At 44.1% G+C, this 21,651-nt stretch overlaps 1 protein-coding gene and 1 pseudogene across 1 annotated transcript in view; both read right to left on the reverse strand.

Annotated features, from left to right (window-relative positions):
* The window catches only part of Chrm3 (cholinergic receptor muscarinic 3), a 250,711-nt gene that overhangs the window by 60,914 nt on the left and 168,146 nt on the right, over positions 1 to 21,651 (reverse strand). The gene's annotated exons all lie outside the window — the stretch shown is intronic.
* On the reverse strand, positions 3,608 to 3,772 carry LOC127194096 (uncharacterized; annotated as a pseudogene).

Below are 21,651 nucleotides of genomic sequence, written 5' to 3' on the forward strand. Positions count from 1 at the left end.
AAAAGAGGAGGGTGTGGTCCAGAATGCACCGTTGAGCCAGTTTATACAATTAATGAGCATTGGGTTCAGTGAGTGAGCCCATCTCAAAAGTCTAGATAGAGAACGGTTGAGGAGGACACATGATGTCAACCTCTGGCTTACACACACACGCACACACACACACACATGCACTCACGCATGCATGCACTCACGAATGCACACACACACACACGCACGCACACACACACATGCATGCACGCATGCACACACACACGCACTTACGCATGCACACACACGCACGCACACACACACGCACGCACACGCGCCCTCGTGGATGCACCTGCACTCGCTTTTCATCAGTAGTTTAAAATAGAAGCTTTTTATACTCTGCAATAGGAAGTTGTTGTCCTGCTTGTCTGCATGAGGAAGGTATGAGCACTGAGCTTGCTTCTATCTTTATTTCCTTCCCTCTCTCTGTCCATACTTTAGCTCAGAGTGAAGCTTTTACATACAGAAAACTGCTCACCCCTGTTCTTCGGGATGGAACATCAAACTTCCCAAAGTGTTCAGGGTACTGGCTGGTTTCTTCACATGTCATTCTACCCCTCTCTGTCTTTTCTGTTTGAATCAGTGGTTCTCACCCCTCCTAATGCTGTGGTTCCTGATGTTCTAGTGACTTCCATCTGTAACATTATTATTATTATTTTGCTACTAAATAACTAGAATTTTGCTACTGTTATGAGTCATAATGTAAATATCTGTGTTTTCAGATGGCTTTAGTTGACCCCTGAGAAAGGGTTGTTTGGCGCCCTCCCCCCCACAGGTTGCGAAATGATGGTTTAAAGGCTGGTTATGAGTAACTAGGTCCTAGAGATTTCTTCTCATGGTTCTCGAATATTTTAAACCATTTACACAATTTGGACCATACCGTGTGATGTCACTCTGAAACGTCAGATTCTGGCACAGATGGCATCATTCAGGAACAAAGAGAGATCTGTTCCGGAGAGACCCAACAGCTGTGCTTGAGCAACACACAGAAGCTCTGGGGTAGATCGCCATCACACTGCTGAGGACTTAAGGATTAAGCTGTTTTTCTGAAATTCAAGTTCATGTCTGTCACACAGATCTAACTATTGAGTTTCACCTTAGGCTCCTTTATATTAGGATTTAAATTTATATGACACACTGTAAGCACCATAATTATAGAGCTGATTGCCTATGGAAGTCTTGTGGCAGTTTGAACACAAATGGCTCCTATAGACTCAGAGATTTGCCTATTTGGCCTCTAGTTGGCAGAACTGTTTGGGAAGGGTTAGCAGGTGTGGCCTTGTTGGAGAAAGTGTGTCACTGGGGGCCACGCTATGATGTTTCAAAAGAGTCCTGCCATTCCCAATGCGCCCTCCCTCTGTCTCTCACTTGCAGATCAAGATTTGAGCTGTCAGCTGTTCCTGCCACCATGCCTTTGGCTCACTATCATGGGCTTTCTTTAACCCTCTGGGACTGTAAGCCCTTCTCTGCCATCTCTGTAGCCAAGGAGAGGAAAAAGCCAAACAAACAAGGCCTCCTGTATTTTTTTTTTTTATCAATTGATATTCATTTATACTCTGCCTGTTTAAGAAGAAAGAAAGAAAGAGTTTTGCTATGGTATAATTCAGCCAGGCTCCTCTGCTGAGTTATGCAACAGAGTGGAGGAAATTACACATCCTCCACAGTGCAGGACTTTCTTGTTCTGCAGATAAGTCTTTGTTTTGGAAATAGCTGTGAGAAACAGAACTAAAGCAATAACATTTCTTGGTCGCTTGCTGTTTCCCTTCTTAGTTGAGGACTTGCTGAATGGGGAACTAGCCATCAGGATTCTTTTATGTGAGGCTGATTAAGAGGTGACACCAGGGGACAGAGTGGAGTCTACAGCATCTTCAACTATAAGGTGCCATCCTTGCCTAAGTGCACACAGCATCATCTCCATTTGCCCCCACCTCCTGGCTACTCTGCAGTGGTAGGAATCAAACCTAGGGCCTCACACATGCGAGGCAAAACACTTAACAACTGAGCTACATCCTCAGCCCTTCTTCATCTTTGAACATGTCATCATAAACTCAAAATAGAGAGAAAAAAATAGATTAAAGCATGTAGTAGTGCCTTGTTTAGTACTTTGAGTGTGTCAAGCTTATCTAACTGATAGAGTCAGCTTTCCATTTCTGTTTATCCCTTCAAGTTCTTGAAACTTGAGTGATTTAGATCTATGCTCCCTGATCCTCATGAATTAGTAAGCATCTAAGTCTTCAAATATATATTATGGAAAGAAATATACTTCCTATTCTGACCCAGACATACTCAGACATATTCAACTGAGAATAAATTTTATGTGACAATATCCTACTTCATGGGAAGTTCTTCCACATCTTTTTCTCTTTTTGAAGCGATGTGTGTGCATCTGTGTATGAGTGTGTGCACATGAGTTCAGTGCCCATGGAGGCCAGAAGAAGGCACTGGATCCCTTGGAGCAGGACTGAGCTGTCCCATGTGGAGAGGCTTAACTGATAAGCCACCTTCCCAACTTCTCTTTGACATTTTTCCATCCTACCCTATGCCAAGCTAATTTAATGACCTGGAATTGGAACCCCAAGAGCTCTGAGGTGCAGAATTACGGTTTGTTCATCCATGCTTCTCTTAGAGTTTCTTTGCACATAGAATATGTAGTCAAGAAGTGCTATTAAATAAATAAATTTCTCTCAGATAAAAATAATATTCTCTTGGACAGCACTGCCCAAACTGTCCTTTGATTTCCCTCAGTATGTTCCTCATGCTGCTCAGAGCACAGCAGGCTGCTGTTAGCTGCTTGCCTAAGGACTACAGAATCCATAAAAAAATTGTGCTTTAATGTCTTCATTGGAGGAGAGAATAAGGAAAAAAGGGGGGAGGGGGAGGAGAAGAGAGCTGTCTCTGTTGGCTTACCAAAAGGCATAGGGATGTACTGGCACCCAGATCCCATGAGGCCTGAAAGTCTGCAGAACATCAAGGGGCCAAGCCAGAATTTTGTGTGATTTATATTTCATCCTTGCTAGACAAAACAGTGCTAACGGGGGGAAACACACTTAAATCAAGATGGCAGCTTAAGGCAGAACATTGTTTCTCCCTTGACTTCCAGCCCATTCCCTGAGTCTTCTGCAAAATTTGCTCTCTAATGTCTTTAAGTAAAGGAAACAAGCCAGTTACCCTACAAGCAGAGCTGCTCACAGAGTCACCTGAGTTTTCTGCAGCACCAGCTGTAGATATACAATTGAGTGTTTATGTTAAACTTAGGACTAAGTGCAGTAGAGTTTATTTCAACTGGGCTTAAGACAGTGAGAGCTTTGCATACTAGGAGCATGGTTCTGGATCCTGGGGTTGGCAAAGCAAGAGACTGAACAGCTGTCAGTATAGTTGATGGAGTTGATGGAGCTTTTATGTACACTATGGCCATATTACAAAGAGCCATGGACACTTAGGAACAGCCCACAGGGTAAGCTCTTTGAACAGAGCTTTGAAGACTGTGTGGGAGTCATCAAAAATAGAAGGAGAAGGCCGGGCATGGTGGCACACGCCTTTAATCCCAGCAGTTGGGAGGCAGAGGCAGGCAGATCTCTGTGAGTTCGAGGCCAGCCTGGTCTACAAAGTGAGTCCAGGATGGCCAAGGCTACACAGAGAAACCGTGTCTTGGGAGGGAAAAGTAGAAGAATAGAGGATGTAGCAGATAATAAACTGATAAGAATAGATATTACTTTTGATATTAGCCAAAAGGCCAAGAAATGATGCAGAATCTAGATTTAATATGCATGTATATGCATGTGTGTGACATGATATAAGCGTGGAAGGGAGAGAAGAGAAGATCTAAAGGATATGGATTGGGGAGTAGGAGAAAGTATTATGAAATGTTAAGAAAGACAAATATCACATTTTCTTTCACTGTTAGAAATATTTGCATATATAATATGTATATAAATCATATATATATATATGTATAAATCATGAAAACAGAAGGAGGGCTAAATGGGGGAGCAATGGATGAACAGAAGTGATGTAGGGTATGGCAGCTCAATTCTGGAGATGGATATGAGCAAAACACATTGACAGACATATGAGAAAATGTCATAATAAAGCCTATATTTTGTATGTATGCTAACTAAAAATTACTTAATAAAACAGACAGGAGAAATTAGAACAAAAAATATTCACTTGGGTTCTGGATGATGAGGACTACATGAATTTGGGTGCCTGGAGCAGATAAGTTGCTTTAGGGATTGCTTAGTGGGCTTGTGTTTTTGTGGCAAACAGGTTCGTGGTGCAAGCAGAGTGGGAACGGGCTGATGTCAAGTAGAGAAGAACCTTAGGTGTCATGGCAGGACTTCTGTGTTTACCGGCATTTAACTTAGACAGGCTTGTTTCCTTTCCCTTTGCTCTTTGTGGGCAAGTCTTGTCCTCCCGAGTGACCACAGTGCGGACTTAAGAGTAATAGAAGAGCATTCTTCAGCCCCTAACCATGAACTTTATACACGAAGAAACAGAAGGGTAAGTCATCTTGTTAAAATGGAACTTTCTGGGACATTGGAGAGTACTCAGCCTATTTGCATATAGATAGGTAACAATCTTCTTGCCTCCTTTGTATGGACTGGCTTCTAGTCAAAAGAACAACAGCTCACTGTTGACTTAACTTGAGCAGGAAGGAAGTGCAGGGGCAGGTGGGTGTGCCTGATAATCTCACTATTCAGGGCACAGAGGAATGCGGTGTAGGGGTGCCTCCATCTTGGAAGCCTTCCAAGGGCTTGGAGCCACAGAAGTGCAGCAGGATCTGGTAAAGAAGCAGAAAGCAGCAACAAATAATTGTCCTTGTGACCATGTGAGGGTATCAGCAACACCCCACCAGAATGGGCGGAAGGTGGTTCCTTCTGGGGGATTTAAAAGAAAGTGTTCTTCAGTTGGCACACAGGGATCCTTTCTGAACACCACTGAGGTTTGGGGCAGAGGCCAGTTCCTACAGACAGAAGGAGCCTGGGGTCTCAGTGCCTCTGGAAGATATGTCCTGTTGCTACCTACTTCTACTGAGCTGTAGAATGATACTCACAGAGAAAGGCTCCTGGAAGTACCACTTAGGAGAGTTTGTGATGACTGCAGCAACCAAGGAGAATACAAGCAGTAAACATCGAACCCCTTCTCAGATCTACCCAATGGAGAGGACATTCTCCACAGTTGTGTGGAGAGCGGACACTGACTCGGACATGAACTCTGGTGCCCCATATTTGACCACCTCCTCTTGGTGAGGAGGCCTGGTGGCACTCAGAGAAAGAATAAGCAGGCTACCAAGATGTGACTTGATAGCCTATGACCATAAAATGGGGGAGGAAGTCACAGACCTAAGGGAGGGGAATAGGGGAGGGGTATAGGGTGAAAGCAGGAGGGAGGGAGGAATGGGAGGATACAAGTGATGGGATAACAATTGAGTTGTAATCTGAATAAATCTATCTATCTATCTATCTATCTATCTATCTATCTATCTATCTATCTATCTAATCTTGTGAAACATCTCTTGTCACTTGGTGCTGTTTGTCAGGTGGGCTGCTTGTGATTTCCACGGGAGTCAAACTCTGTAGCACAAAGTGCCATCTTGAACCGAAGACGTATCCATCCCAACTATAAGACCATGAGCAAAATGCAGTGACAAACATGCATGGCAATGTAAAAACGAAGCTGGTACCTTGTATGCTAAAGAAAACAGAAGGACAAAGGTGCTTGGGATCCAGGGTAGTGAGCGTATACAAGCGTGATTACCTGGAGCAGGGAAGTGTAGGGTCCTATAGGGCTTGCTCAATGTTGTGTTTTTGTTTTTGCTGCACACAGGATATGGTATACACAGAGTGGCAATGAGCTGGTATCACTTAGAGAAGACACTCGCGTGTTATAGCAGGGTCTTCTGGGCTTATTGGGCATTTAAATACAGAGTGGCTTGTTTCTTCTTCCACTGTCAAGTTATGCAGATCTTGCCTTCCCTAGCGACCACAGGTCTCTTTGTGAGCTGTCCTGACCCAGGAAGAGCAGACTTGAGGTAAATATGAACAAGCCAAGGCAAAGGCTCACTGCTGAAGAAACTTGCCAACTAGTTTTAATCGCTGGTCCACCTGGGCCCAGGCCTCCAGTATGGGAGCCAGATCCCAAAGTGAGCCAAAGCAAACCAGTGCAGCTTCACCAACACTTCTTTGTGGGCCAACAGACTTCTAGCTTACAGAACGGACACAATGGCCCTGTGGCTGTTTCCTTACTGTTAAGCAAGGCAAGGGGCAAAAGAGGGAGGTGACATTTCTAAGAAACAGGACTACAAAGCTAGGGCTTTTGCAAAGGGAAAGAAGTAACTCAAAGTTGAGCAAGCAGCCCTGGAAATCTAGCTGTTCAGTGATGAACTGGCCTCCATCCCATCTACAAATGCCAGAACTTTCCTTTCGGTGGATTATAGGGGAAGAACAAGACTATGTAAACAGACCACTTTCCAGGGACTCGCATGGGAGAAGCAAGACTGCTTCAACTTGAAACAGCACAGTGAGGAGACCACACAGGGATACATGCACTGTCCTCTCAAGTGATTTTGTCACACACCCTTCAGTGATAGATTTTGACCTTGACCACAAGAGAGCAGTGTTAATTCCTCTTCTCTATTTCCATAAAGGTCGCACCTGAAACATGACAGCTGAGGGGAAGTGTGATGCTTTTCAGTGAACACGCAGGGCAAACCCGTCCATGGGAATGCTGATGTGAGTTTCCCCTTTTGGAGCAGGGTGTTTCTAGGAGGAAACTACTATGTCTAATGGGCCTTAAAGGATTCCTGCTAATTTCAGGTAAGAATATTAAATAAATAAGACTGTCATTTGTCTATATAGCAATGAAGTCATGAATTCTGTTCTGGAATCCTGATGCTGGCCAAACACTGTTCAGAACATGAGAGCTTTTTGCACGGGTCAGACACAACCCAGCCCTCGCGTGGCAGCCAGACTCCTGGCTTCACCTGCAGAGGCTGCGTTGCTGGGCTAACTTGGAAATAGTCAGCAGTCTCTTTCCTTAGTTCTCACACCATTGCTGTCTCTGAATGCCTTCTTTAATAGTATGAATGCTTTCCTGTTAGTTCATGACTGAGATTCACAAGCACTGGGAAGCTTCCCCCCTCCAAAAATTGAACACACACACACACACACACACACACACACACACACACATGCACGCACATGCACGCACACGCACACACACATATTCATACACACACACATACAATGTGTTCATTGCACAAATAATGGATTCCATTATGACACTTCATACATGTATGCCATAACCCTGACCACAATGTACCTTGACATTACCTTCTCTTGTCTCAGCCCCCACCTTGACAATCCTGTTGGCCCCAAACATAATGGATGATTACATCTGCTTACGTATATAAAAAACTACCAGAATACTTCACAGTTTAGGGTCAGGGGACAGAGTTATATCTGACAAATTTACATACAAAGGAAAATAGTGCTCCCCTTTCTTCTGACTGTGTGGTCCTTTAATGCAGTAAGAAGCTATTGATAGAGCATTAGGTTGGGGTTGCTTTGGGAAGGGAATGAGCCTCAGAGCTGCCCTCTTGCCTCTCATCCTGCTTCCCTGATCTGTTTCCATCCAGGCTGTGGACAAAGACAGAAGAGGACTTCCACTGCTGGTCACCATGCAAATCAACTGACCGCAGATGGCACTGGTGCACAGAAGACCCTAACGTGGCTTCCCCGAGGATCTCCTTCTGGAGCTGGGTTAGATGGACTGATGATGTGAATGATGAGAGATGGTCTGTGAGTGGTGTGAAGGATTGCAGAGCATCGTTGGGAATAAAATAGGAGAGAATCAGAAAGTCTGGCATCATGACTTAAAACACACACATAGAAAAGGTTTTATTTGAGAGGACAGCAAGTCGGTGAGAGGAAAAAGATGGTAAGGAAGGGTAAAGATGGCAGAAAACATGTATAAAAATGTCTTAATAAAATCCATCATTTTGTTCAATGAAATAAACTCATTAGAAGAAAGAAATATTGGATATATAAGAAAAAGGAAGAGGCAGAAGGATCACTTGCTGTGAGTTTGAGGCCAGCCTGGTCTACAAAGCAAGTCCAGGATAGCCAAGGCTAACACGGAGAAACCCTGTCTCAAAAATAAATAAATAAATAAATAAATAAATAAATACATAAATAAATATAAGAATCGCAGTGCTTCTGGATCCTAGGCATAATATGAAAACATCTATTAAAACACTGCATCATTTTAAAGGAGAAAACAAAACTGGAGGCAACTGATGATGCAGAGCCCTCTAGCTACTGGGTGGAGTCGGGGCTTGCCCCAAGTCTGACTCCATGCATGGTTTTTGTTCTTTCGTAAATTCCTCTTAGGAGGAAGTACCTGAGGAGGCATTGAGCAGCACTGCTGCTACCTTTATGTCATCTGTACTAAACTACGCCAAACAGGGAATAGAATTAAATGGAATTCCTTGAAGGCAGGAGAGGGATTCAGAACACTCCACATGTTAAACTCTCTCTCTCTCTCTCTCTCTCTCTCTCTCTCTCTCTGTGTTTGTGTGTATGTGTGTGTGTGTGTGTGTGTGTGTGTGTGTGTGTGTGTGTCCAGCAGTTAACACTGGGCATCTTCTCTAGGCACTCTCCATCATAGTTTTTCATACAAGGTCTCTCACTGAACCTGGAGCTTGCCAATTCAGCCAGAATGACCAGCCAGGAGTCCATATCTCTACCTCCTCAGTGTTGGGGTTACAGGTGGTGTGAGGACACTTGGCTATCTGAACTCTGGTCCTCATGCTTGTGTGGGGAGCACTTTACAAACTGAGCCTTCTCCCCATCTCCAGATTCTTTCAAAGTAGAGATGAGTGTCTCATTTGAGGAAGAAAAAGGAATACTGACCACAAGGATCTCCTATCTGAGGCCTCAGAGCATGGCACAATGTTACTGGTGCCTATCAGCCATCAGCTTAACATTCTGTGGCGTGAGATATTCTCACCCCTTCAGAGATGGGAAACTGAGCACAGAGACGTTGAATGGTTTTCTCAGGGCCGCAAAGCAAGGGTTAAAGCTGTTTTTACATCCTGATGTGCTGGCTCCAGAAAGGGCCTGTCCCCTCTACTGTGACTCCCTTCCTTACTCTTCATCAAACCAAAGTGTGCAAGTTAGATGGTTGTTATTCCAGTATGAGGAGAAAACACTAACGACTGCCATGGTGAAATGAATCTGAAAAGACAAGATTTTTAAATACAGGAAACGAAACTCTTAGGTTTCTGGAAAATTCTGGGCTTCAACGGAAACTAAGGTAATCAACTTAAAGGTTCCAACCTCATCAAATCCCTGCGGCTAACCAAACCAGTCATGCCAGGAGGCTGGGCAGCCGGGAAGCCTTCTGGATCCACCGGACCCTCCGCAAACCTCCCGGAAGAGGCGCCACGGACTGGCAGAAATAGAGCTGTTTTCTTACGAGGTGGTTAAGGAAAGTGAGGCTCAAGACTGAGATTATTGCCCTATGGGAATCAGACGTAGAGCGGTGAGTTCCACACACACCCATGCAGCCCAGCACACCACGTACTTTCCAGGTCTTTACCTTAATTACAGAGAGGGGCATAAACAAACGCAACACAGAACAGCAGCAAAGACAAAGGCAAGCAGACAGGAAGGGGTTTCAGGAAAGCATGTTCCTCTGTGCTTTCCTCAAGAACCGGTAAAGCGCTCGCCATCCCTAGCATACCCTGCCCACCAGCAGAATCCTCTGGCTCGGCTTCCAAAGTATCTGGAACCTGGGACCAGGATGGGATCATTTCCTGCCACAGTTCCCTGAGAGGTCTCCTTCCTCTGACCTGAAGCATTACAATCTGCTGTATAGTCATGAGAGAAGGAGAGGGAGAGAGAGGGAGAGAGAGAAAGAAGAAGAGGAAGAGGAGGAGGAGAGGAGAGAGAGAGGAGAGGAGAGAGGGGAAGGAGGGTGGGGGCTCTTTCAAAACGTCTATCAGACCTTACTGCTTCTCAGCGTAAAGCCCTCAGCTTTTGCTCATTCACGCAGAGCAAAATTCCAGTGTACCAGATGCCTGCTGACTTTCTCTAGAGTGTCCCAGCCCCTTGTCGTCCAAGTACAGCCCCAAATGGTGCTGGCAAAATGCGCCGAGTGAAGGAGGAATGACCTTTGGTCCTAGCAGTGAATCTGAAACACAGAGAAATGTAAAACTCCTCATTTATTATGAAACGGAGGTTAAGAATTAGAGGTGGTGTGCTTCATAATGATTTTTTTAAATTTAAAGTACATTGAAATATTGTAGTTATTTTCTACTTACAGAAATGGTGTGCTTCATAATGATTTTTAAATTTAAAATACATTAAAATATTTTAGTTATTTTACACGTAGGTGTCTTAAAAGCCTTGCAGTTCCATATAATGTATTGATACAAATCTATGGGCAATTGAGGTGGGACTCTTGGGTGGCAATTCTTACTGCTCTATGTTTTTATATTCAAGACTGTTTTATTTTTATTCTTTCTGCTTAGCAAAATATAGGGTAGTCACTAGGTTTGTATACCCATATTCTCTACACACACACACACACACACACACACACACACACAGCAAGGTTGACTATTTGGGGAGAGGAGAGAATCATTGGCGGGGAGGTGCCATAGAAAGGTGGGTGGGTGGATATGAACAAAATACAATGACATATGCATAAGAATGTCATAATGAAACCCATTATTTTGGACCTAAATTGCTTTTATGATAAAACAAAAGCATAGGCAATCCTTATAAAAACATGCTATTCCCAACTAGGGATCTAAACATTTTTAACATCCTAAGTCACTTAGTCTTCAGGCAGCTTCTGAGGTGGGAAATCTCTCTGCTTCAGTTTGCCCAAGTGACCTAGATGCGATGGCAAATGAGCATGCTTTGAGTCACAGGGTAAAGCGGCACCAGAGGAATCTGAACTATAAGAGACCACTACCCAGTCTACAGTCACCCACTTGAAATACACCCTTGGTGTACTTAGAGTGTGTCAGGTACTCAGCTAAGTACCAGGCACAGAAACCCATGATTTAGTCTCTGTCCCCATGGGGACTGAGGCAGGGGAGTACACCAGCTCCACCTGAGGAGATTTCTAAGTGAGAACTTGTGGGGGAAAATGCGGGCATGACCTGGCAGCTTGGCACACTGCGCTTCTAAGTGAGAAGCATGGTGCACCATGCCCCAGAAGTTAGAACACTGAACTCGGAGTAGCTGAGAGCTGGCCGGGGGATGATTCTGCCTTCTTCACGCCTCCCTTCATGGGCTTCTTCTGCAATGAGGACCCTGGTAGTATGAGCGCTCACTGTCCAATCTGAGGTAACGTGCTAACCAGTCACAGCGGATAGCACCCCCCCCAAGTAAGCAGTTTTTCCACATACAATAGAGCAGACATTGCTCCCCTGAAACAGTCTCCTGAGTGGCTTATCTCCATGCCCTGTACTGTTGCACGTGGCCATTCCTGACAGTGTTGCTGTCTTGTCAGGGGATGCCTCAGCAACGATGGCAGCAGCTAACCTCTCATTTTATTGCTACTGTTATTATTACTGCATGCGTTTGTTAATATGTTGTTGGGGGCCAGTGCAAGAGGAACAGCAAAACAGTTCTAGAACTTATGGAATCCGGCCCACTGGTTAGCATACCGGTGATGGGCGTAGTCTCGTTGAGGCATAACCCCAGAACTACGTGTCTTAAGGAAATCATGCTGGAAGGAGTGAGCATAGCTCTGCTTGTCACCTTTGAGCTCATCCTAATCCCCTTCCTATGTGAATTGTGTGAGTACCATAAAGGAGGCTTCCAGCCCCTCACTGGGCAGCGTCATTGGCTTACAGTAACAATGTTGATCTCTCTCAAGCATTGCTGTCAGAGCAGGTTAATGATTCAACCAGCGCCTTTGAAAACAATCTACAGATGTAGATTGCTAACAATGACCACTACCCTTAAAGCCGGGTGTGATGGTGCACGCCTTTAATCCCAGCACTCGGGAGGCAGAAGCAGTCAAATTGATGTGTGTCCGAGGCCAGCCTGGTCTACAAAGTGAGTTTAAGACAGCCATGACTACATAGAGAAACTCTGCCTCAAAAAACAAAAAACAAACAAACAAAAAAAAGTTTGGAAAAATAGATTGTTCAATAAAGTTAGGTAAAGATGTTTTTGCTAGGGTCTCTGACATAGAAAGTCTTAGGGAAAAATAAATTGTTTAGCAAAGTGAGGTAAAGATTTTTTTTTTTTTTTTTTTTGCTATTGGCCCTGAATGATACAGGATATGTTAAGAGCCGGTTGAAGTGAAGAGAAGTACAGTCTTATTAGTAAATCTAGGGACTTTTAGAGGTTGGCAGAGCAAGAACAATGGCCCACAGCAGCATTGGCTGATGTGACTCCTTAAAACTGGGCTGGTGACTGAGATGACAATTGATTTCCTTATTCTATTTTTCTGGCCTCAGCTTCCTGATATGATTTAATAAAATATATTAATGAACAGATGAGCACATTTAGGACTTAAAGTAGAAACAGCTGATTATTTTTATATAGGTATTTAGATTTGTGATTCTTTTAAGATCTTTATAAGATTACTTCTTAAGATAATTGATTCCTCTTTTGCAACTGCAAATTGCAGCCTGCCAGTGAAGAAAAGCTGGCTCAGAAATTATCTTGTGAGCTTATACTCTGTTAATATGTAACAAGTTGCCTAGTTACAAATGTATGTGGGTTCTTGGAAATAACTTGTTATTCATGCTTGTTTCTCACTCATAACACGTAAAACATTTGATCATGTGAGGTTATTGGGGAACATGATTTTCTTACGTATATCCATCGTTTACTTATAAAGAAATAATAGGTAAACACATTGTGATTTTTGTACTGCTTGAAAGATTTTGTTGGGGTATATAAACTGTGGGAGGAAAAAAATAAAGGAAGGATGAGGAAGAGGAGGAGGAGGAGAAGAAGAGGAAGAAGAGCAGCAGCAGCAGCACCACCACCAGCTTGTTGAAGCCTACCTGCTGGAATTTGTCTTACTTCATTATCAAGTCTAAGTGTGTATGTGTGTGTATGTGTGTGTGTGTGTGTGTGTGTGTGTGTGTGTGTATGTGTGGTTCTTTTCCCTTCTTTCCCTTTCTTTTTTAGACACTTGCCACCATCAGTGGAAGCCCCCGCTAGGAGCCATCAGCCCTAGCCCCAGCTTGCCACCTTCAGTGGAAGCTATTGCCGGTAACTATTGGTTCCAGCTTGGAAGGTCGCCCTCAGAGAAAGTCTTCAGGGTCACCAGCCAGCTGGGCACAGGGTTCACGCCCCACCTTAGTTTCCCCCAGTTGATGTTGAAGATGGACTTCAATAACATGTGTCTAGGTACATGGATGTACATGCATATATGTGCATGTACACGTGGAGGTCAGAGGTCAGCCTCAGGTGTCCTTCTTCAGGAGCCAATGACTGTGCTGTTTTGACGCAGGGCTCTCTCTGGCCTGGAGCTCCCCTGGAAGCCAGGGGAGTCTGGCTAAGCCGGCTAGCCAGCAAGCATTAGAGATCTCTCTCTAAGCTGGAATTTCAAGCATGTACCATCACTGTCCGGTTCCTTAGAGGAGTCCTCACACTTCCAAGGGGCAGCAGTAAACAGCAGGGATTTCCCCCTTCATCCCTCGAGGCCATCTGCTCAAGCCATCAGTGACAAGGGCTGTTTCCGTTCTCAGCTGCCTCAGCTTTTGCCCTTGGATCCAATGAGTGGCTTTAGGTTTGTTAGAGTCACCTTGCTTTGCTTCATCCAGGTTGTTCTTGACATCTGATGAGACAGCATCCCTAGGGAGCATATTTTTGTATCTCTCCATATGTTGCTTTTTTGTCTCCTACAGTAAGACTTGTACGTTCTGCCACAGGCCGGCACTGCAGCTTATGTTTAGTTTGGTCTCGACAGCAATATTTTATTATTATTTCCATCTTTCCCTCAATTACAGAAGTGACATTTTCTCATTTCTTTTTCAGTAGACTGACCCCGTATCTCTCCTCTTACTTCATCCCTTCTTCCTGTATTGCTCAGCGGCCTCTTTCATTCAAGGTCACACCTGTATTCGGAATCTACTTAATGGCGTGCCCTGAGTCTATATTTACTTACTTTCTTAGTGATTGATTTTCCTGCTCCTCATTCTTTTCATTTTTATACCCTACAGACATAGGTAATTTTGCTTTATTTGTTCTTGTCTATAGTCCTTTTTTGTTTTTAAGGCTTCATTGACCTTGGATTAGCTTAGCTCATGGCTGCCACATATGTACCACTGAAAACAGAGGTCAGAATATAAGTGAGAGATCCTCAAACTGTTTATAACTGAGTGGGGGTGGCACTATGAGGAGGTAAAATTTTGTTTTATTTTGAGGCAGGGTCTTGCTGTTAGCCCAGGCTAGCTTCAAGCTTCCTGCAATCTGATTGCTTCAGCCCCTTGAGTGCTGGGATTCGAAGCATGCATTGCTATGCTTGGTTGAGTATATGTAACTTAAAAAATTTTTTTTAAAAGTGGTAAACAGTAGTGGGCCATTTAAATAAGCACAATATTAAAATGACTTCTAATGACTCATTGTCGCACCCACATATCAGCACACTGCTCAACCCTTGTTAGAGAAGCTATTTGTTGTGTTTGTTGGCAGTTAACACAAAACCACATAACTGGTCAATGTGGGCAGAGCATAAGGGACCTCGGTGTGTGTAACCCTAAGTGGGATATCTCTGTCAGATCCCCACACCAGGACTCATGGATCTCTGCTGAAGAGGGGGGTGGAGGGAGTATAGGTGTAGATGACCTCAAAGGAACAGTGTTGTCTGGACACAACAGGCCAGATGTACATATGAACTCACAGAGACTGTGACAACAAGCCCAAGCCAGACAAAATCCCAGCATGGAGGAGGGAGGTAGGCACAGAGCCCCACCTTTAGTTGAGGAGCTATTAGCATTTGGCAGCTGCTGGGAGAGGGAAAGTCAGTTGTCATTGCTGGTGTGACACCTGGAATAACCCATCACACTCCAGAGCAGGCCTCCACACCTTAGCAGTTGAGCAGCACGACCTGGACTTGACGGGTTAAAAGCAGAGAGAGACAGACAGACAGACAACATGAAGCTGGGTGAACTGGGGGGGGGGGTTCTGGAAGGATTGGGGGAGGGGTAAAAAACGCACTGTATGAGATTCTCATAATTATAAAAACTACTAGAATATAGAAAACAGCGGTGAACAAATAAAGCATGATATTGTACATTCAATCCATGTGTAAATGTACAGTTTAGTGCCAGTAAGGCCACTCTTACTGTTTGGCCACCACCATCCATCGTGCTCTTAGTTACTTTTAGGCTACTGTGATGAAAATGACCTGACAAAGGGAATTAATGGAGAAAGGACTTATTTTGGCTCACAGTTGAGGTCTAGTCCATCAGGGAGGGGAAACCAAGGTGGCAGGATTTTGAAGCCTCCGGTCACCTGTCACTTGAATTCAGAGGCCAGAGCAAGACAAAGACGGCATGTATCTACCTCTGTCACTCTCGGTCTATTGTTTTGAGATGAGACAAGGTCTCTCACTGAAGGGCAGGCTCGCTGTTTTGACCAGGATGGCTTGGCCAGGAAGTTCTTGGGGTAGAGGGGTACCTGTCTCTATCCTGCAATCCTAGGCGAGGTTACAATCATGGACAGCTATATTTGGTGTCCTCTTCTGTTTCCTTCTTCTTTCCTTCCTCCTCCTCTTCCTCCTCCTTGTCCTGGTCCTCCTCTTCCTCCTCCTCCTCTTCTTCATCTTCTTCCTCTTCTTCATTTTAAATGTGGGTGCCAATATATTGGAAGTCCGGTACTCATGTGTATAAGGCAACTAATTGTTCTTAGCTTTGAGCCATCTTTAGAGCTCCCTCTGAGTCCTTTGTTCATGACTGTGAACACAGCTGCCCATACTCTCATGTGCTTTTGGAGGCAAAGTACAGTCTTAGGTATTATTTCTTAGTAACCACATACCTTTTGAGGCAGGGTCTCTCACTGAACTAAAACTTACCAGGTGGTGTGGGCTGGTTGGCCAGCACACCCTAGGAATCCACCTGCCCCAAGAATCCCAGCTCCAGGGTCAACAAACTCATCTTGTTATGCCTAGCTATGTTTTAAATATGGATTTCGGATATTGAACTCAGGTATTCATGCTTGCATGGTAAGCATTTTATTGACTGGGCTCAATTCCTAAGCCCTATTTACTAACTCACTCTGTGCTAGGTCTAGTCACTGGTATGATATTTCTGGTGATAAAATTATATAAAGTTTTTCTACTCCAGACCCAGCTTATGAAAGAATATGTTTTAGAGAATATTACACAGCCATTGATATGATGGCATGAAATGGTGGGGTGACATGAGGCATGGTCTCTGAGGTGCTGAGGGCACCACCTGCAGCATGGCAGTCTGCGTCTGATGGCAGATGGACATGAGAACACGTCATCAGGGTGCCAGGCATCTGCACAGGGACCTCACAGGCTACTTTTAACTCTGCTTTATTCGGGGGCTGTTTTGTTAGGTGTCTGCAAAAGGCCAGCATCTGATCCAACCCACCCACACTCGTGCAGTTATGGTCTCAGTCACTGTGACTGTCACTCCTCTGGCGTCATCTGACATTCTCTCTCTTGCCAGTTTTCTCTTCAAATCCTTTTAGAAAACTATTTTTTTACCCCCAAATTTTGTCATTTTACATATATATATATATATATATATATATATATATATATATATATATATATATATATATGTATGAAAGAAGAGTCACAAAAGGGCCCTTTATATTTATGTCTGTTTTTACTTCCTTTTCTGTTTGAAAAATTCACCTGCATCATCTATTGATAGGAAGAGTGATAGATGTATTTGATTCTTATACGTTTAAAGTTGGCTTTTGAAATTGTTGCCCTTTTTTGAGATAAAATTTCACTGTGTAGCCTGGGGTGCCCTTGACTCAGAGCAATTCCTCTGCTTCAGCTTCCTAGAACAAATTGTTTTGTGGAACATGACCCTAACACACCAGTAAACTATCAACTTGAGTTTACTTCTTTCTGAAACACGTTCCCATGTGTCCCCAAGCTGGACCAACATTTGCTGTGGAGCTGAGAAGGACCCTGAACTCCAGATCATCCTGCCTCTACCTCCTGAGTGCTAGGATGTCAAGCGTGAGCCACCGTACCCTGTTGGTGCAGTGTGAGGATAAAACCTAGTGCTCTGTGCATGCTAGACTGGCTCTCTACTAACCAGGATACATCCTCAGCACCCCCTCTCATTGAGTATGTCTTAGATAATTTATCATGATGTATTACCCTGATGGTATTGCTTAAAGTTGAGAGGAGAGGGGACTGTGGTAGAGGAACTACGGCCGAGGTGCTGGGTAAACACACAGGAAGAAGCCAAAGCTAGGCTCAGTGTGGACATCACTGACATGGCCTGCCTGGATCAAGGTGGCAGTGACTGACTGATGAGTGTGAGCCTGACCCTCAGATACCATCTCCATTTTGTAAAACATGGAGCCTGCTGCAGGGAATCTGAGGCTTCTTCTAGCTCTGCCGTTGCATAGGACTGTTTTTTATTCCCAGCTAAAAGGGACTGTGCAGCTTATCTGTTCCGCATGGAGCTTCTTGGACAATCTGCTGAAACAGTATTGACCTCGCTCTTTGACGCTGAAGAGGCAGCACAAACACCAGCTCCATATTAGAGCTCACAGCTTCAGGACAAAGGCCACTCTCTTGTTGTGGCATAAGTTTGTGACCAGTTTAAGCTACTGGTTGTTGCATTCCAACCCCACGGTCCCAAGCACTGGACTGGACCATACTCTCTGATGGATTTCTTTTGTGAAGGTTGGTGCTATAGCCTACTGCACGGCTACTCTGTGGCTGCAGGGATCCACCTCTTTTTTTTTTTTTTTTTTTTTTTTTTTTTTTGGGATCCACCTCTTGAACTTGGTTTTACATTCACAGCCTGTATATCCCTTCCAGAAACATCACTCCTCCAAGTACTTATGGTTTCTGGGTAGGTATGCCAACCTTACAGATCACCTGTGTTTCCCAAAAAAACACCACTTAAAAAAAACCATTTATTCTATCTCATTTATCAAAAAACAAAACAAAACAAAAACAAACAAACAAAACAAACACCCCCCCCCAAAAAAATCCAAACAAACAAAAAACAACAACAAAAAAAACGGCTTTAATGTCCATAACGCAAGTTTTGCTGCTCCTTGCTTTTTTGCCTCACCATGACAGGATGAACAAAGAGGAACCTCTGTGCTTAATTTTCTTTGGTAGGTATTTGGAGCTAGTTAGAAAATTTTAATTCTGTGTTGGTAATTGATCCCATTGTAAAAGTTACTTGGAGAAGTGTTGCTTTGGCGTATGAGGAACACTGATCCTCCACTGGCTGTTAGTCCGCACTGGGTAAATCTCTATCAGTCTTGTCCTGAAGTAGAAACAGGTGAAACAAGCACATCACCCCAGAAAGTAGATAAGCAATTGCCATCCAACCTCCCGTACTTAGTTTAACTATCCACAGTTTCACATCCCGGGGTTAGAAGTTCAAACCTAGGCTACGGGACATCAGTCTAGGAACCTGAGAACTGGGCCTGCTCCACAAGGATCATGCTGAGGAAGACAAGAGGCGCACACTGAGGCAAGGCCATGTGAGGACACGGCAAGAAGGCAGCTGTCCACAAACCAGCCACAGAGCCTTCATGGGGTGCCATCTCTGCTGGCTCTTTGTTTTTGTACTTCTAGCCTCTAAGACTATGGGAAATAAGTGTGCACAGTGGGAGATACCCAGGCCATAGTGCTTGGTTGCGACAGCCCAAATAGACTAAGGAAGTGTACCAAGTGCCATGCATATCATTAGCTCACAAAGCTGCTCAAACCTTCCAGCAGAGCAGGTGTGGGAGTGATCTCATAGAGTGGAAACAAGCTGAGGACAAGCAGGTCCTTTCTCTGAAGCTGCCTGGCTATTAAGTGAGCAGGAATGTGGGCACCCAGTTCTGCAAGTCTGTGAAGGGAGATTATCTTCTAAAGAACTGAGATTTAGAGGTGTGTGTGTGTGTGTGTGTGTGTGTGTGTGTGTGTGTGTAAATATATGTATATGTGTAAGTAGTCATATATATGCATATGTGTGTATATGTGTAAGTGTGCATATTGTATACATATGTGTCTATGTGCATATATGTGCACATGTATGGATGTCTATGTAGGTATATGTATGTGTATGTATGCACGTGTGCATGTGTGCATGTGTGTAGGAAAGGTGGGTGTATTCCATGATTTCTTGTGCATCAGAGGAAAGAGCACCTTAAGGTGAAAACCAGAGTAAGTAAGGCCAAGTGTTTTCAGTGACTGGGGAGGAGGCGGGAGGCTCCCATTCTGTTTGGAAGATTTGTGTAGTTTGGACATGGGGCAACTAAGGGTAGTAACTCCCCTCACGCTGACTGGGAGACAGTTTTCAGATGGAATGACCAAGAGATCTCTACAAATGACCCAGTAACAGGAGACTACAAGCTTCAGGATGATTGGGGAGAAAGACCCTGAGCAGCTGCATATTGTTTCTGAGATCACACAGCTCCGTAAACAGCTTAGTAAAAGGCAGGCTTAGCCTAGGCTGTCTCGTTTTTCTTGTCATTGACTACTCACATTGACTAGGGGATTTATGAAGACATCTGTCTTACTAGGCACTTCCTGGATCAGAAGATCTAGCAACCTGGAAGGCAAAGCTTTGAACTTGGGATCTAGAGGTCTGGTGCAGATCGAAGCCCCCACTTCTTTACCGATTCCTCAGTTTATTTCAGCTTCAACAATGACGCCCAGCGGGCTGAGTGAGGGAATGCTCCAACGTACTGATAAGGTTTGTCCAGATCACAGGATTACCCAGCTTAAAAATAAATAGTGAGGAAAGAAGCGGGGAGCAGGAGAAGTGAAGCAAGACTGTATTAGGAAAGGCCGCTCGTCTCTTTGAAGCAAGACAAACACATTCTCTTGGCCTGAATCACAGGAAAGCTGTGGCAGGCATGAATCACTAACGCTTAGTGTTCCCTGAGGGCTGGGGCCTTCCCTGCAGCCCTGCCCACTGCAGGACCATCTGCCGAGTCCCCGTGGATCCTCTGGATGCATGATGTCAAGAGGAGGGTGTGGAGGCTGCAAGCCGACACAGAATCATTTTCTTTTAGCAAAAACAACCCAACAGCCATGCTTACATACCCCAAAAAGGATGAACCAGATTGTAACTGTTGATGTCTCCTGAGCTACCATGACCCAGAGATGCTACCTCATTGGTCCTCGAAATAAAGGGCTCCAAGGATGTTGCTGACACAGTTGTTCAGGCTCCTTGCTCCTCAGACCCGAGGTTTAGCATTCAACCTGTATACCAGCCTCCATGATCAAATATAGACCCTCAAGGTGAAAGCCTGCCCCATTATCCAGTGTTCAAGCACCATTTTGTTCTACATCAGGTATGATTGCCTGGAGGTTTGAATTAGACCTCCCCTGCAAAAAATGACGGGCTTTAATATATATGTATATATTAAATATTATATAGTAATATATATTTGGTTCTGCAAGCTCACCTTACTGTGTGTGTGTGTGTATGTGTGTGTGTGTATGTGTGTGTGTGTCTGTTCATGTGTTTGTGGAGGTCTGAGGACAGCCTTGGTTATGACTTCCTAGGTTCTCGCTACCTTTTTCTGTTTTTTGTCTTATTTGTTTGTTTGGCTGTTTTGAGACACTGTCTGTTACTGGCCTGGAACTAGCCATGTGGGTTAGGCATCTCACTAGCCCTGCCTCTACCTTCCCTGTATTGGGATCACAAGCATGCTGTCATCACCCCCAGCTTTGTTTTTTTGTTTTCTTCTTTTAACTTGAGTTCTTGGGATTGAACTCAGTGCCTTGTGCTTGTGAGGCATGTACATTTCTTTCTGAGCTATCTCTCCACCCTCAATCCTCTGCATTTATCTGTTTAAATTAGCTTTTTAGAAGATATAAACTTCTAGAAGGATCATGTCATATTCTTTGTTTTAATGGCTAAGGCTCCCAAATGAGTATAATGCCATTAAAGTAAAAATATAAATTCACACAGTTTTAAAGGCATATGTGGCATGTGACAATGACAGAATCTCTCACAGAGCTCTTTAACTTGCCACAAGACTGATTAAAATGAAAAGAGAAAAGCAGATGAACAAGAAAAAGCAATTGAAGAGAGTTTGAAAGTCTAGTTCAAAGTCATATCTTTCCACAAACCAGCATGCTCTCTATCATGTGGATCCTAGCCTATAGTGTTCATGTGTGTGGATATAAGCTGTGGGTTTAGGCTATGGAATTAAAAAGGAGACCATGAAAGAGGAAAAAGAGGTGTTAAGAAAGGATAGAGGAGGATACATAACACATGGAAGCAGAAAGGGCGTGACAGGGGAGTGGATGGTACAAGGTGGGACAGGAGAATAGCAGAAAAGAATCAAGAAGTAAAGTATTTTTATTTGAAAATGCTACAACGAAACTCAGCACATCACACTGATACAGGGAAAAAGGTCAAACAAATCACACTTTTTCTTTTGTGGGTGGGTCATGAGAATG

This window comes from Acomys russatus, chromosome 9 (assembly GCF_903995435.1).
Source record: "Acomys russatus chromosome 9, mAcoRus1.1, whole genome shotgun sequence".
NCBI classification, from domain to species: Eukaryota; Metazoa; Chordata; class Mammalia; order Rodentia; family Muridae; genus Acomys; species Acomys russatus.